Raw genomic sequence first — 4,658 nt, 5'->3', positions numbered from 1 at the left:
GCATGTCCAGCAACATGAAAACTGTTAAGGCATTATGTGCTGCGGTATGCTACAGATCTCCAGTGGAGTAGTAGTAGTAGTAGTAGTAGTAGTAGTAGTAGTAGTAGTAGTGGTAATTAGTAGTATTGAGTGGTAGTAGTAGTAGTAACAGTAGTAGTAGTAGTAGTGGTAGTAGTAGTAGTAGTAGTTAGTAGCAGTAGTAGTAGTAGTAGTTGTTGTGGTAACAGTAGTTGTTGTGGTAAGTAGTAGTAGTAGTAGTAGTAGTAGTAGCAGTAGTAGTAGCAGTGGTAACAGTTGTAGTGGTAGTAGTGGTAGTAAGTAGTTAGTAGTAGTAGTAAGAAATAACAGTAGTAGTGGTAGTAGTAGTAGTAGTAGTAGTAGTAGTAGTAGTAGTAGTAGTAGTAGTAGTAGTGGTAGTGGTAGTAAGTAGCAGTAGTAGTAGTAACAGTAGTAGTAGTAGTAGTAGTGGTAGTAGTAGCAGTAGTAGTAGTAGTAGTAGTGGTGTGTAGTAGTAGTAGTAGTAGAGAGGTAGTAGTAGTAGTAGTAGTAGTAGTAGTAGTAGTAATAGTAGTAGTAGTTGTAGTAGTAGTAGTAGTGGTTGTAGTACTAGTAATAGTAGTAGCAGAAGTAACAGTAGTAGTTGTAGTGGTAGTAGTAGTAGAGTAGTAGTAGTAGTAGTAACGGTAGTAGTAGTAATAAATCATAGTGGTAGTAGTAGTAGTAGTAGTAGTAGTGAAGTGGTAGTAGTAGTAGTAGTGGTAGTAGTAGTAGTAGTAGTAGTAATAGTAGTAGTAGTAGTAGTAGTAGTAGCATTAGTAGTAGTAGTGGTAGTAGTAGTAGTTGTTGTTGAAGTAGTAGTTGTTGTTGTTAATGGTAGTAACGGGACAGGGGAAGCAACAATATTTGATGAGAAAAGTGACATTAGAAACAGCATCTCCACCGACAGCTAATACTGATCTCCACTCATAGCTAATACTGATCTCCACCCACAGCTAATACTGATCTCCACCGACAGCTAATACTGCTCTCCACCGACAGCTAATACTGCTCTCCACCGACAGCTAATACTGCTCTCCGCCGACAGCTAATACTGATCTCCACCCACAGCTAATACTGATCTCCACCCACAGCTAATACTGATCTCCACCCACAGCTAATACTGATCTCCACCCACAGCTAATACTGATCTCCACCGACAGCTTCACGCTTTAAGTTTTGAATGCATTCATCAACAATAGAAACACATGTCAGTTTGGTTGTACTCCTTAATTATATCAGGGAGAATAGAAGACTTGCTGTAGATTATCCCTAATTATATGTCCTTTGTGTGATAGACAGCTTCTTACTCTTCGAAGGGGCTGTGGGGTAGCCTAATGGTTAAAGCGTCCGCTTGTCACGCCGAAGACCCGGGCTCGATTTCCCACATGTGTAGAATGTGTGAAGCCCACTGTTGGTGCCCCGCCCGGAATGTTACTAAAAGCGGCGTAAAACCATACAGCCTCACTCACTCATTCTTCGGTCTTCCGATGTGTGTCGCTTCGTGAAGCGCAGCAAGAATATCGCTGAAGACACGTAAAACCTATCAAATTATAGTCCATTATAAGTACATTTGTATTCCGCGAAGAAGCAGCTCCATATTTCGTCTCTTTCAAAGTTGGAGTTTTATTTCAGCTGAAGGCTCCAGTTATGGAATGAAAACGACGACGAGTAATAATCATGTATACATACAATTTGGACTACCCTTGCTAACAGTGAAAGGAAAGTCAGAGTGTGCTTTACCTTTAAGCTGACCTCTCTGACGGTGTGGTGAGTGTGTGTTTAGTTTTACGCCGCTTTTAGCAATATTCCAGCAATACAAGTCAAAACATTGATTACACAACAGTCTCGTTACCTGTTGACTGGGTCCCGTCCTGTTGCGCAACTTAGTACAATAACCAGTCCAGAATTTTGGGATCAATTCATTTAACTGGATACATAATTATTAATCAGTATTATTTGATACACCTAAGCACGTGTATATTGCAACACTACGCTCCTTCTAATCCTTGCAAACACGTCGTGCAGCGTGCTCTGTTGCACAGCAAACTCTGACAAACGGAAACCTGGAAATCGTGGAAATCTCAAAACGAGGCTCTCCCACTAGAAAAGTTTGGCGGTCTGGTACGGACTTGATGTTATATCAATCACATTGTGCGTTACAGAACTACACTGACTAAGCGCAAAAAGCCACGTAACTAGGATAAAAGTTGTTTAACAAACGATCATAGTTTCAAATCGCTATTATTGGTTTGTATTACGATGGGGTATGCACATTAAATGAAACACCGAGAACAAGTAGGGTTGGTCTAAGTTAAGTCTCATCACGTACTGCACGTGCATTTGTATCACTGTTCCAGTTACTGCGTTTACTCCCTTGTTATACAAACCAAAAATAGCGATTTGATTCTATTATCGTCTGTTAAACAACTTTTAATGAGGATTCGCAATCTTAATTTCACTTTATTTGATTTACATTTTTGTTTAAAGTGAAATTGATTGGTACGTTTTCACTGCAAACAGACAAAAGTGATAGCGCATCTCACATTTCACATTATATTGACAAAGTTTGTTATCACATGTTCGTTTACCTGACGTCTATGAAGGGATATTCTGTATTTGTTTACAATGCATAACACATAACACATAACATGTCAGTTTGGCTGTACCCCTTAATGTTATAGCCTTGTTAATGACAACTTCCCATTCTTCCACCCCCCGACAGGTGCGCGAAACGAGAATTGCGCTGAACCGTAAAGTAAAACCTGTCGAAATGCATGTCCAGCAACATGAAACTGTTAAGGCATTATGTGCTGCAGTATGCTGCAGATCTCCAGTGGAGTAGTAGTAGTAGTAGGAGTAGTAGTAGTAGTGGTAGTAGTAGTAGTGGTAGTAGTAGTAGTGGTAGTAGTAGTAGTAACAGTAGTAGTAGTAGTAGTAGTAGTAGTAGTAGTAGTAGTAGTAGTAGTAGTAGCAGAAGTAACAGTAGTAGTTGTTGTGGTAGTAGTAGTAGTAGTAGTGGTAGTAGTAGTAGTAGTAGCAGAAGTAACAGTTGTTGTGGTAGTAGTAGTAGTAGTGGTAGTAGTAGTAGTAGAAGTAACAGTAGTAGTGGTAGTAGTAGTAGTAGCAGTAGTTGTAGTAGTAGTAGTAGCAGTAGTAGTAGTAGTAGTGGTAGTAGTAGTAGCAGTAGTAGTAGTAGTAGTAGTAGTAGTAGTAGTAGTAGTGGTAGTGGTAGTAGTAGTAGTAACAGTAGTAGAAGTGGTGGTAGTAGTAGTAGTGGTAGTAGAGGTGGTAGTAGTAGAAGTAGTAGTAGTAGTAACAGTAGTAGTAGTAGTAGTAGTAGTTGTAGTAGTAGTAGTAGTGGTTGTAGTACTAGTAATAGTAGTAGCAGAAGTAACAGTAGTAGTTGTAGTGGTAGTAGTAGTAGAGTAGTAGTAGTAGTAGTAACAGTAGTAGTAGTAGTAGTAGTAGTAGTAGTGGAAGTAGTAGTGGTAGTAGTAGTAGTGGTGGTAGTAGTAGTAGTGGTGGTAGTAGTAGTAGTAGTAATAGTTGTAGTAGTAGTAGTAGTAGTAGTAGTAGTAGTAGTAGTAGTAGTAGTAGTAGTAGTTGTTGTTGTTGTTGTGGTAGTAACAGGACAGGAAGCAACAATATTTGATGAGAAAAGCGACATTAGAAGCAACAAGAGTAGATACACAAAGGGGTTCATTCAATCTCGTGTGTTTCGTGGTGAATAAATATTCTATAAACAACCAAGGAAAGAATTATAGTATCGAAACATACCAAACTGGACAATCAAATATATGACCGCTGGATAACCACATCTTGTGTCTTTTCATTTTTAAACTCCATCAAACATGGACGTCTACTTTATTTTCCCGGTCATAAACTGTAACGTTGCTTCATTATCATAACATGTTATACGTTCATCAAAATCATGTACAGGCAATCAGTATTGTTCATATCGCATATCCAATACAGAGACAAGACGGATACACGTCACGTATGTGAACTACAGGGAACATGATAAAGCATTTCCACTCATAGATGTTGTCATTTCTTTGTGTCCAATCCTGTGACTGATATCATGAGCATCAACTGGGATACGATGACAACAAAAACAATATGGCGGAACCCCATAACGTTCCACCAGGGAGAATAGAAGACGCTGTAGATTATCCCTGGTCCACGTAACATTCCGGATTTACAAGTGTCCGGAATAACGAATCAATAGGATGTGTTGTTCCCTTACACATCCCCAACACGGTCAAGGTCAAGATTAATGGTTCAGTGTCAATCGGTCTTGAACACTAAACATTTTAACACCTTGACTGCCTCGTTACTACAACATCGGTTTTTCCGCCATTGTTTTGTACCTTGCTATGACTTCATGCTGTTATTTGTACTCGAGGAGAGATATATTATATCATTACGATATATTATAATCGAGGCTGCAAGATTAACAGGGTCGAGAATATCGAGTATTTTTTCAATCAGCATGTCTCAGGGTTTTGATATATGTGTATCTTTAAATAATTAACGAGAGGTGAAGAGGTCAGCTGAACGGACACTGCTGTAATGGTTATATTTCTATCGCCCGACTTGTTGGCTAACCGGTTGAACTC

This window comes from Haliotis rubra, unplaced genomic scaffold (assembly GCF_003918875.1).
Source record: "Haliotis rubra isolate DU_JTF1 unplaced genomic scaffold, ASM391887v1 Scf193, whole genome shotgun sequence".
NCBI lineage: Eukaryota > Metazoa > Mollusca > Gastropoda > Lepetellida > Haliotidae > Haliotis > Haliotis rubra.
The sequence above is the reverse complement of the archived record's forward strand: the minus strand, read 5'-3'. Positions refer to the sequence as shown.